This window comes from Nicotiana attenuata, unplaced genomic scaffold, assembly GCF_001879085.1.
Source record: "Nicotiana attenuata strain UT unplaced genomic scaffold, NIATTr2, whole genome shotgun sequence".
Taxonomy (NCBI): domain Eukaryota; kingdom Viridiplantae; phylum Streptophyta; class Magnoliopsida; order Solanales; family Solanaceae; genus Nicotiana; species Nicotiana attenuata.
This window is the reverse complement of record NW_017674478.1, coordinates 56,020-69,605: the sequence shown is the minus strand read 5'-3', so window position 1 is coordinate 69,605 and position 13,586 is coordinate 56,020.

Genomic DNA, 13,586 nt, shown 5'->3' with positions numbered 1-13,586 from the left:
GAGATGTACACAAGGTTCACAACACTAACAAATGAACTTAAATCTCTTGGGAGAATTATCCTTGAAGAAGACAAGGTTGAGAAAATCTTGACAAGGGTCTTACCAGTAACTTGGGAAAGCAAAATCACTGCTATTCAGGAATCAAACAACAATTCTACTCTCAAGTTGGATGAACTTATTGGAAATCTCACTGCCTATAAACTGAGAAGGCAAACCATGAAAATGGATGCACCCAAGAAGGAAAGGAGTCTGGCTCTCAGAATAGCTGAAGGTGAAGATCTAGAGGATGATGAAGTGGCCATGATGACAAGGGATTTCAAAAAGTACCTGATGGGAGGAAAGGGTTCTTCAAGAGGTACAACCTTCAACAAACCAAGAGCTCCAGAGGAACAAACCCACGAGGGTTGCTACAAATGTGGCAAGACTGATCATATGATCAAGAACTGTCCCTAGAGGGAAATTGAATGGAAGAAGGAAAGGGCTGAACGAAGGAACAGGAAGAAGGAACAGGTTCAACCCAAAAGGAACAAAGGATCAATAAAGGCTATGGTTGCTGCTTGGGGAGAGACATCAGATGAAGATTCAAAAGATGAAGCTGGAGATGAACAAGCACTTATGGCCATCGGAGAATCAGATGATTAACAAGAGGTAAGTGTGACTCATCTCAAAGACAAGATTAAACGTCTATCTAAAGAAAGGTTATCTGAACTATTGCTAGAATACATCGATAAGTCTGAGATAATTAACAATGAGAAGGAACAGCTGTCTAGGGAGTGTGTGATCTTAAAAGCCAAGTGCAAAAACCTAGAATCTAGGGCTAATGAGAATGATAGTAAAAATGCTGAATTGAAGAACCAGGTTCTTGAACTTGACACCAGCGTCTTAGAACTTAGGTCTGAAAATTTAAAACTGAAATTAGGAACAGGTAAGAACAAAGCTAATCACACACATCTCACCTTAGAAGAAAATCTAGGAAAGATGAAGGATGAGTTGTATAAAAAGGATGAGCAGATAAGAACCTTAGAAGAAGATCTAGGTAAGGTAAAGCATGAACTAGACAGAACTTGCAAATGGAATAAGGCTTCTGATGCACTATCCTTGGCTACAAGAACACCACAGTAGCAATAAAAGAGGACTTGGCTATGGGACACAAGCACCTAAGTGGGACCCCAAAAATAAGTATATCACTCTCCTTGAAAACAAAATCTGTGCACACATATTAGGGCATTTGGATGCAAGTGCTTTGTGCCCAATAATGGAAAGGACTCCCTAGGTAAGTTTGATCCCAGAAGTGATGAGGGAGTATTCTTGGGATATGCTTCACATAGCAAAGCTTATAAAGTGTTAAATAAAAGAACTTTGTGTGTAGAAGAAAGTGTACATGTAGTCTTTGATGAAACTAACATTCTTTCTGAGAGACAGGAACATGAAGATGAAGCTATTGGGCTGGTAAAAGATTTGAGTGAAGTCTCAGCTCAAGCTAAAGTTGCACCAAAAGAAGGAACATGTGATGGAACAGGTTCTTCTATCCAGGGCAACTTGATAGGGGGAACTGAACAAAGAGGAATTGAAACCAATCCCTAAAGGAACTTGTTCATGACCCTGTTCCTCAGCAACAGAACATGGGAGAAACATCAAGCAGAAATCAGTTGGTTGTGAAACCTCACAAGTATCAAAGTTCTCATCCCATTGAGAACATAATCACTGATCAACCTCTGGAGTTAAAACTAGATCACAATTAAAGAATCCGTGTGCTTTTGATGCTTTCTTATCTCTTATTGAACCTAAAAATGTTGTTGAGGCTTTGCAGGATGCATATTGGGTAAATGCAAACGCAAGATGAACTCAATCAGTTTGAGAGAAGTCAAGTTTGGCACCTAGTTCCAAGACCCAAGGACAGATCAGTAATTGGCACTAATGGGTCTTTAGAAACAAGCTTGATGAAGATGGAACAGTTACAAGGAACAAGGCAAGACTGGTGGTCCAAGGTTATAGCCAAGAGGAGGGTATAGACTATGATGAGACCTTTGCTCCAGTTGCGAGACTGGAGGCAATAAGACTCCTCATAGCCTTTGCAGCACACATGGAATTCACTCTTCATCAGATGGATGTCAAAAGTGACTTCCTGAATGGATATCTAAAAGAAAAAGTGTTTGTTAAAGAACCTCCAGGGTTTGAGAGCAAGGAGTGTCCGGAACATGTGTACAAATTAGACAAGGCTCTTTATGGACTCAAGCAGGCTCCTAGAGCATGGTATGAACGACTGTCCAAATTCCTGCTTGAACATGGCTACAAAAGAGGTAAAATTGACAGTACTCTATTATCTGAGCGAAAAGGCAAGGATCTTCTTGTGGTACAAATATATGTTGATGACATAATTTTTGGGGCAACCACTGACAAACTAAGTAAAGATTTTGCCAAATTAATGGGGAGTGAGTTTGAAATGAGTATGATGGGTGAGCTTAACTTTTTCTTAGGCTTACAGATCAAACAAAACCCAAATAGAACCATGATCCATCAGCAGAAATATGCAAAAGAGTTGATTAAAAAGTTTAAAATGGATGAATCAAAGGAAATAGACACTCCCATTGCAACAGCTACTAAATTAGACATAGATGAACCTGGTTCATCTGTTGATCAGAAGTTGTATAGGGGTATGATTGGTTCACTTTTGTATCTCACTGCTAGCAGACCTGACATAGTTTTCAGTGTAGGGCTTTGTGCCCGTTTTCAGGCAAATCCTAAGGAATCTCACTTGACTGCTGTCAAGAGGATACTGAGATATGTGAAAGGCACTACTGATCTGTGTCTTTGGTACCCTAAAGGTAGTAATTTCAATCTAGTAGGGTATGCTGATGCTGATTATGCAGGTTTCCTTGTGGATAGGAAGAGCACCTCAGGTATGGCTCATTTTCTTGGTTCATGTCTTGTATCATGGGCCACTAAAAAGCAGAATTCAGTGGCCTTATCCACTGCTGAGGCTGAATATGTTGTTGCTGCCTCTTGTTGTGCTCAATTGCTATGGATCAAACAACAGCTGATAGATTTTGGCATTGAAGTTGGTTGCATTCCTATCTTCTGTGATAACACTAGTGCTATAAGTATGACAAAGAACCCTGTTCATCATAAGAGGACTAAGCACATAGATGTTAGACATCACTTCTTAAGAGATAACTATGAGAAAGGATTGATCACCATAGAATTCTGTGCTACTGATAAACAAATTGCTGACATCTTTACTAAAGCACTAAGTAGAGAAAACTTTGAAAGGAACAGGTTGGAATTAGGGATGATTAAAATCACCTAATAGGACCAGCTCAGAATGCACAATGAAAAAAAAATATTGAAAAATAAATTTTTTTTGGCTAGGAAATCTGAACTTGTGTAAATATCTAGATTAATTTTTACTCAGCTTCATACTGTAATTAGTATACTCCTGTGACATGTGTTAATATGACTCACTGATCTCTTACAAAATTTTCTCTATTATGGTAAATTGAGGCATGGTCAAGAGAATTCTAAATGAAGAACCTGGTTCATCAGTATTGGTTCATCTGAATGCTAAGGTATGTTTTCTATACTTTGCACAATTAGAAATATAAATACTATCCGTTTGTTTTTGAACCAGTTCCGTCCGCATTAGAACTTTAAACCACAAAATTTGCCTAAAATCCAGGGAAGCTTAACCGTTCATTCAAACCTGAAATTTCAGGTTGATTAGACCTCTAATTGACCACTGCTAAAGTTGTCGTTATACATTAAATATGTATTTCTCTTTAAATACGCATCATTACCTCCTGCCATCTTCATAATACTAAACCGTCAAAAACCCTTCTTCACTTTCAATTGCTTTCCTCTCCAAAGTTCTAACTCACCAATTCTCTCAAGAAATCAGCGATAATGACAAACCCACAAGACAACCCTGGAACTCCTCCACAGCCCACTCCCTCTGATTCATCTACCCCTCCTCCACCTAGCACAACTCCCAAACCCAGGCTGAGAAGGGTAAAAATGCTTGCTCAAAAAACAGTAGCTTCTGGGGCTCTTTCAAAGAAATTGAATGAGAAATTAAAGGCAAGCCAGGTCCAAGACTCTGAGTCTAACTCTGATTCTGAGTCGTACAAGTCTGCTAGTGAGGGGGAAGGACCTGGGTCTTCTGACTCTGAGAAGGCTCAAGAATCCCATTCTAAGGTAAGTTCTTCTTTGATTGAGAATTTAGAAACTAGGTTTGTTCTGGTTGGGCCTATCTGGGATGAGGTAAGAAGGAGTGGAGGTAAAAAGAAATCTGAAAAAGAAAAAGAGAGAGAGGGTGACTGTGGTGAAGAGAGGGGAAAAGGGAAAGGAGTGGTTGATCATTCACCCACTGATGATTTGTCTGTACCTGCTATTTGTGGGGTGGTACAAGAAAATGTTGAAGAGAGTGGCAAGAAGTCAGGGGGAAGTGGTTCTGGTGAAGCTGCTGAAGGGTTAGTTAATCTAAGTTCACCGGAAGATGAACCTAGTTCATCAGTTGAAGAGACCCTAGCAGACCTTTTGAAAAAGGCAGGTGCCAGTTACGATCCAAAGAAAAGGAGAACATCCACACCAAAATCCCCCAGTGCTCCTAAACCTTCCAAGAAAAGAAAGGCTTCCTCCCCAACACCTACTAAAACTTCCTTGCCAAAGGGAAGAGCCACAAGAAGCAGGGTGAAACAGAGTGAGGTTGATCTACAAAAGGCCTTAGCTGAAAGTAAGAAGAAAAGGATGGATAAAGGAGAAGGGAAGGTTGCAGAGTCTTCAGAAGCTGTTGAAGTTGAGGAGATGGAACAGGTCCATCAGGAGAAATTTACAACAGTGGAGGTTCAGACTCCCAAGCCCAAAAAGCCCAAGACTTCTTCCAAGAAGTCTTCCTCTGTGTCTGAGGCTGCTGAACCGTCAGTAGCCAAGAGGACAAGGTCTGTAGTGAAAAGTAAGCAAGTTCGAATTTCTGAAGATGAGGAATGGAGTGGTGAAGAAGAAGATGATGAGTCTGATGGTGAACAAGACAAGCTTTCCATGTTTGACAAAAGAAAAATTTTGAAGGGAAGATTGCTGAAAGATTTGATGGAACCAGGGATGGTTCGTTTGGTTGACACATTGGCTGTTCAGGGCTGGAAGGACATGGTCCTTCAGATGGATGGGAGATTGGCCAAAAATGAAATTATTGAATTCATGGAAAATGCTAAAGTCAAAGATGGCATGGTTACAAGCAAAGTCAAAGGAGTTCAAGTAACCTTTGATGCAGAGAAACTAGGAGAGATACTAGACATCCCTGCTGAGGGATATGATGATTACACCAGACAGAGATGGCCAAGCCTGGATTCTCTTCCATCTGCCCTTACAATCACTAGGAACTTCTGTGATGTTGAAGGAGTGAATGAGGCCAAGTTTCTGCACAAGAGTGAAATGAAGCCACATCACAAAGTCCTTTTTGAGTTTGTCAACAAGTGCCTACTGCCAAGGCAGGAGAGAAGGCATATTGCAAATTATATGGACTTAGTCCTGATGGAGTGCCTTGAAAGTGGAAGGCAAATTAACTGGCCTGCATTTATCATCAAGCTACTGGACAGGGTTATCAATGGCACCAAGGCTCATGCTATCCCCTATGACTTTATTCTGACTACAGTTCTGGATAGGTTCAATGTGCCTCTGAAGAAATGGGAAATGGCCTCAAGCAAGGACTACTTTGGCATTAATACTCTGCTTGCTTGTGACTATTTAGTCAATGCCATCCCAAATGAACCTGGTTCATCCAAGAAGACTCCTATCAATAGTAAAGTCAGGGCTCTTGTTCAGGAAAGTGAAGCCAAGGATGCTGAGATAGCTAGGCTAAAGGCTCGTGTGGCAGAGGTGGAATCTGAAAGGGATGCTCTCAGGACTGAGCTTGCTAAGGAAAAGGAGAAGAGTGATGGAATTCTTCACAATATGCTGAATCTTCTCCAAACCCATAACCAACCCTCTAGCTCCCCCAAGCCTTAGGAATTCTAGCCTTTATCTCCTGAACCTGTCTAGTACCTTCAGTGACCCGGATTAGGGATTTTTTCTTTTTTGATCATGTTTTGAATATTTTTGTTTTCTGGTTGTGGATTGTGGTAGAAACATATCTTCTATCAATGATATCTATTGTCTTTGCTCTTGATAAATGTTAATCTTTCCTTGATAGTTTAAATATGTTTGCTTGATTACTGATGATTAATCCATGATTGCACTTGCAGTGCCCCAGTGTCCATAAGTACTTATCAAAATCTGGGACTCACACTTTGTATGCAACTTTTTGATGATTCCAAAAGGGGGAAGAGATTGTGCTTTACATATTCTGAATAGGTGATATTTATAACCTAATTAACCTGGTCCTTGATGATAAAGAATTTTCTAAAAATTTTGTATTGGTGGTTAAGATAAGTTCTTACAGGATCCAAGTAAGTAAAAAGCACAGAGTTTGTCATCATCAAAAAAGGGGAATTTGTTGGCCCAAGAACAGGTGAAGTTTTGAAGATTGACAAAAGAACTCAGACATAGACCAGGTCCATCTTGTGAAGCACAGTCATGATCGACCCAAGCATGTGAGATGCACGTGAAGGAGATAAGTCTAATTTATCAGAAGTAATATCTCCTGATCTGATCAAAAAGGTTGCATATTGGATAAGGAGAGAAAGACTCCTTACATGAAGAGAACACATTTTAAGAAGAGGATAGTGTTAGAGTATGAGATCAACTAGAACTCTTCTACGATAGAAGAGTAGCATCTGTATCCCAGTTAATCTCTAATTACTAACCCAATAAATATTAGTGTTGTTCTCTTTTGCAGGTAATGCACATAAGCAGAAGTTAAACTTAAATTGAGAGCAAAAGAACAAGGCAATTTTGCAAGCAATTTATGTGTGATTCAAGCGTGCAATCTTGAAGCTACTTGAACAAGATAGAAGAACCAGTTCCAAGTGTCTATCTTTTATCCTAGTTCAATTGTAGTTGGTGATTTTACATTGTACCTTTCAGCTTTTATAGAAGCAATTGTATTAGGTATCTTGAGTATTCAAGTTAGAGTTAACTAGAAGTTGTCGTAACAGTTGAGGCTGTGTGCCACAACGGGATTAGAGTTAATCCTTAGGTTTACAAAGAGCTTTGTAAATGCTGTTTTGGCTCAGTGATTTTAGTGGAAGTTTGGGAAAATCCTACTAAGTAGTAGGTCGTAGTTTTTTCACCTTTTGAGCCAGCTGTTTTCCACGTAAAAATCTCTGTGTTCTTTGTTTTCTTTACTTCTTATTCCACAAACAGTAGTAGTTGGAACACATAGAAGAACCCGGTCCTTCTATAGTTCAGTTAAGCGAAATTTGGGTACCACACAAATCACCCCTCCTTTTGTGTGGTATTGAAGTATAAAACATCAGCCAGGGCATTTCATCAAAGATTGTCCTCTCCTGAAGCAAGAACACTTCAAGTACAACCCTGATAAGGCAGCCTAAAGGAACCCGATTCCTAACAAACGCTTCAAAAGGAAGAATGCCGCTGACAACGTTGTGAAGCAAGCTCTTGCAGCATGGGGAGATTCCTCAAGCGAGTCTGAAGGAGAAACTGATGCAGGTGATAGTTCCATGATGGCAGTTGAAAGTGAAAGAAATGAATATGATTCAATGTTTGCTTTGATGGCACAATCAGACGATGATGATGATGATGACAATAATAAGGTAAACTTCAGGGATGTTCAGAGAAATCTGAAATCCTACTCCCCTAAGAAACTCATGTCATTAGCAAAGATACTAATTGATGCCTATCATAGTCTGGTAGAGGATAAATATGCCTTGACCTTAGAACTAGGAGAAGCTGAACAAACCAGAGATGATTTAGTAGTATGTGTAGTTGATCTGAAGGAAACCATAAGCAATTTGGAGAATGAAAAAATGGTTTTAACGGAAAGAATTGCTAGTGTAGAGAATGAAAGAGATGATTTGGTGGTTGTAGCCGTTGACTTAAAAGAAACCATTGAGAATTTAAGTAAAGAAAAGGATGCTTTAGTGAAGAGAGTGACTGCAATTGAGGATGAGAGAGATGATCTCTTAATAGTAATTGCAGACTTGAGGGAAACTATAGAGGAACTGGGAACTGAGTGTAGGCATGGAAATTCTGAAAAAGGAAAAGAGGTAGCTAGTGAGGCACACATTAAGCTTGAAAACGAATTGAAAGCTGCGAGAACTAGCTTGTGTGTTGAACTTGAGAAAAACAAATATCTCCAAACTGAACTGGAAAGAGTAAAAAATAATCTTGAAAAGTCCCTTAAGTGGACCTGGTCCTCGGAAGCTATTACTGCTATGTATGTTAATAATGGTGGAAACAGGCAGGGAATAGGGTTTCAAAGGGAGAGAACTCCTTACAACCCCCATAGCAAGTATGTTACCGTCCCGGATAATTGGCTGTGTACCCACTGTGGGAACAATGAGCATTTTAAGGAAAATTGCCAAGCCAGGGTCCAGTCTCTTTAGAAAAACAAAGTGTTTGCTGAAAAGGCAACTACTAAAAAGGGACCAGGTGCCACCCATAAAAAACACATGTTACCTGCATGGACCAAGAGAGCTCTTATTCATCCTCTTGTTTGCTAAAAGGGACCCAAACTTGTTTGGGTTCCTAAAACTAACTCTTGATTTCCTTGTGTAGGGAACAATGAAAGGAAGCAGTCAACAATGGTTCATGGATAGTGGATATTCATAGCACATGACTGGGAACACCATGGACTTTCTTTCATTGAAAGCCCTGCAAGGAGGGAGTGTATCCTTTGGCAATGGGATAAAGGGGTACATTCTCGGAGTTGGAAAAGTCGAGAAATCACTCACTCACTCAATCGAGAATGTGTACTATGTCAATGGTCTTAAGTATAGTGTCCTGAGTGTTTCTCAGATTTGTGATAAAGGAAACAAGGTGGAGTTCTTGTCCAAGATATGCACAGTTACAAATCTGGTAACTGGTGAAGTGGTACTTCTGGCCAAAAGATACAAGAACATCTATGTTGCTGATTTCGAGTCTCTACAAAGTAGTGATCTAAGTTGCTTGAAAGATATCGATAATGATGCTGAACTGTGGCACAAAAGACTGGGGCACGCAAGCTTCTCTCTTCTGAATAAACTGATTTAGAAGGACCTGGTTCGTGGTCTGCCCATGTCAAAGTTCAAAGAACACAAAGTCTGTGATGCCTGTGCTAGAGGGAAGCATGTGAAGTCCTCATTCAAGTCAAAGAAAGACGTCAGCACCTCAAAACCACTTGATCTCCTTCATATGGATCTGTGTGGCCCTATGAGAGTGCAAAGCAGGGGAGGAAAAAGATACATCTTTGTGATAGTGGACGACTACTCCAAATTCACTTGGACTCTGTTTCTTAGAACAAAAGATGAAACCTTTGAAGTATTCGTAGCCTTTGTGAAGAAAATCCAGGTGAAGATGGAATCTAGAGTAGCATGCATTAGATCAGATCATGGAACAGAGTTTGACAATGGCAAGTTTGATGAATTCTGTAACGAGAATGGCATTACTCACAACTTCTCAGCCCCAAGAACTCCCTAGCAAAATGGAGTTGTGGAAAGGAAGAATAGAACTCTTGAGGAAATGGCAAGAACAATGATGATCGACAGTGGGATTGCACAGAACTTCTGGCTGAAGCTGTCAACACTGCCTGCTACTTGGTGAACAGGTGCATGATCAAATCTCTCCTAAACAAAAACCCCTATGAGTTTCTGAATGGAAGGAAGCCCAAGTTGACTCACCTAAGGACATTTGGGTGCAAATGTTATGTCCTCAACAATGGAAAGGATCAGCTTTGAAAATTTGATGCCAAGAGTGATGAAGGAATCCTTTTGGGGTACTCTTCTCAAAGCAAAGCTTACAAGATATACAACAAGTGAACTCAGTGTGTTGAGGAAAGTGTGCACGTAACCTTTGACGAGTCCTATCCCTCCTGTGAGAAAATCATCAAGGATGGTCAAGATAGGGAGCCTCTTCTGGTTCCAGGTGAAGTCATTGACATGACAAACGGAAAGGCAGACATGATGAGTCAAGTGAAGGAGCCAAGTGGAGACAATGCAGCTTTGGAACCAGGTAACACAATTACAACCACTAAAGCTGAAGAAAGAGTGGTTGATGCAGTGCAAAGTACTCCACAGGCAACAGAGAGAAGAATACAAGGGAACGAGTTAGATATACCCAGCTCCTCTATAAATGAGCATCAAATGCCCAACTGGGAACACAAAAGCTCTCATCCTCTTGACAATATAATTACCCCTCTAGATTCCGGAGTGCAAACCAAATCAAAAGCCAGAAATTCACTCGCCTTCTCAGCCTTTCTTTCCCAAATAGAACCCAGAAACATCAAGGAAGCCTTAAAGGATGCAGACTGGATTACAGCCATGCAAGATGAGTTGCACCAGTTCGAAAGGAACAATGTATGGCACCTGGTACCTAGACCCTCAGATCGAACCATCATAGGAACCAGGTGGGTATTCAGGAATAAGCTTGATGAACATGGAAATACTACAAGGAACAAGGCTAGGCTAGTGGTTCAAGGTTACAATTAGGAGGAAGGAAATGATTATGATGAGACGTTTGCTCCGGTTGCTCGTATGGAAGCTATTAGAATCCTAATCTCCTTTGCATCACATATGGAATTCACTCTGTTCCAAATGGATGTCAAAAGTGCATTTCTGAATGGATTTCTTAAGGAACAAGTCTATGTGAAGCAACCTCCAGGGTTTGAATGCCATGAACACCCTGAATATGTGTTTAAACTGGACAAGGCATTGTATGGGTTGAAGCAGGCTCCTCGAGCTTGGTATGAAAGGCTGTCAAAATTTCTCTTAGAAAATGGTTTTACAAGAGGAAAAATTGACAACACCCTGTTCCTGAAGAAACGAGGGAGGAACCTGCTCATCGTTCAGGTATATGTTGATGATATCATTTTTGGGGCAACAGCTGATTCACTGTGTGACGAATTTGCAAAACTCATGGGAAGTGAGTTTGAAATGAGTATGATGATTGAGTTGAATTTCTTCTTGGGTCTTCAAGTGAAGCAGTCCACAAAGGGTACATTCATCTGCCAGCAGAAATACATCAAGGAGCTCCTGAAGAGGTTTGATATGGAAGCATCAAAAGTGATAGACACGCCCATTTCCACTGCTACTCGACTAGACATGGATGAGTCTGGATCTCCTGTTAATCAAACCATGTATAGAGGCATTATTGGGTCTCTTCTCTACCTCACTGCCAGCAAACCTGATATTGTCTTTAGTGTGGGGCTATGTGCAAGGTTTCAATCAAATCCCAAGGAGTCTCATCTGAAGGCTGCCAAAATAATTTTAAGATATCTTAAGGGCACACAGGACCTGGTCCTGTACTACACCTCAGGTGACAATTTTAATCTTATTGGGTATGCTGATGCTGACTATGCTAGTTATCTTGTGGACGGGAAAAGTACTTCTGGAATGGCTCACTTTCTAGGATCATGTCTCATCTAATGGGGCACAAGGAAGCAAAACTCAGTGGTTCTTTCAACAGTTGAAACAGAATATGTAGCTGTAGCTTCTTGCTATGCTCAGCTCCTATGGATCAAACAACATTGGAAGACTTTGGAGTGTACATTGACTGTGTGCCTCTTCTATGTGATAACACCAGTGCACTCAACATGGCCAAAAATCCAGTTCAACACAAAAGGACTAAGCACATTGATGTGAGACATCATTTTCTGAGAGACAACGTAGAGAAGGGGCTTATCTGTATGAAGTTCTGCAGTACAGAAGACCAAATTGCAGATATTTTTACCAAAGCATTGAGTAAAGATCATTTTGAAAGAAATAGGCTGGAGTTGGGGCTATTGAAGCCTAATTGAGAACCTGATTCCCATCAGTTGGCTATGAAAGTCACCTTCAGGTAACATTAGCTAAAGTGTTTTCCGACCAAGTCTAACTCACTTAAATACCGTTCCAGGTAGACACGCATGATGATTATAGAAGCTGTAGATGCACTGCATGGACGGTAAAAGAGGATTGAAATTTTTCAAAGACATGTCAAGAACCTGGTTCTTGTACCAAAGGTTTGTAGTCCTATGCATTTTTTCATACATGTCTTAAAAAGGTGCAAAAATCAAGTGCCATGTCATCCACCTTTTCAGACTCTGCTGTCATGTCTTTTTATTTCAAATCCTTTCCATCTCCCTCTAAAACGTTGCAACTTCCCACACACTACCACCGTTTCAGAATCGGTTTCTCTCTCTCCCTCATAATTATCTTCTCTCATTAAAACCCTCTCTTCTTCTTGACCGATCATACTCCTCTCATTAGACCTTCTCCAAAAATTCTCAATTGTATCTCTGCAATGGCTGACAATCACTCGATAATTCGTTCTATAGTAGAAATCGACCCAGAGAAAACCCTTGAGCCTTCCGTCCCTGATGAACCATCTGTCACCATTCTAGTCTCAACCACTGAAAATACATCCAAACCAGATTTCCATACACCCTCCAGTTCTAATGCGACTATCTCAGACCTCTCTCTCACTCCAAATGATAAGACCTCAGAAACCCCAAAAATCGATACTCTTTCATCTCTATCGACTGAGATTCTAGCCGACCAAAGCAAGGGTGGAGAACAGGGTAAAGTTCCAAAGATTGTAGAGGCCTTAGGGGTTAGTGTTGATCAACCTTCAGCTGTTCTTGCTTCTGATTCTGTGGTGACCATGGAGTCTCTAGAGGAGGAAACCGTCGCAAATATACTTTTCGCATCTGCAGATGGAATAGTGTACGAGGTAATCTTTAGTGTGCCCAAGTCTCAGAGGAATGAGACATATGGGTTAGTGGAAGAAGGAGCTATGGTGCTTTTTGAAAGCTCTGCACCAGCAGAAACTACTGGGACTTCTCGTGAAGGAACTGACCCCTCTCTAGAGGAAACATGTCAAGGATCCTCTTCCTAGGTCAGTTTTGCTCCTGCTCCCTCTCCACACTTCGCTGTTGAGCCCTTGGAGATTTTGGTTCCTGAGATGAAGTCTAGTGATGAGGAAGATCAAGATAACATTGCTCTGGATGCTTTTATTGTCAAGCAAAGGGCAGTAATCACTCCTGAGTCTTCTTCTAAGCGACCTACAACTAGGTTGAAAGCAAAAGAGGCTTATGAGTCTGCCTTAAAAAAGACCAAAAGGAGCAGTAAGAAGAAAAAGAAGAGGTTGGTGAAAAATGGAGAAGTAGTATGTGACAAGGATGTTCTTGTGGTGGAAGTTGATGAGGAAGCAACAGAGGAACCTAGTTCCTTGGTTAAAAGGTCCCAGAAGAAGAAGCAATCTGCTTCAGTGGAAGATGTTACAACCCCCGGTTCAAAGTTGAAAGTTGTTGTGAAAGGTGGAAAATTGAAAGATGTTGTGAGTGAACAATAATTTTCTTATGAGGATGGTTTGTACAAGTCTAGTGGAAAAGAAAAATCAAGTGTGAAGTCTAGCAAAATAAAGTTGGAACCTGTGAAGGAATCTGATTCTGCAAAGAGAGTGAAAAGTGAGACTAGGTCTGCTACAGTACGATTGAGGCACCAAAAGGTCTTGTGGGGTCG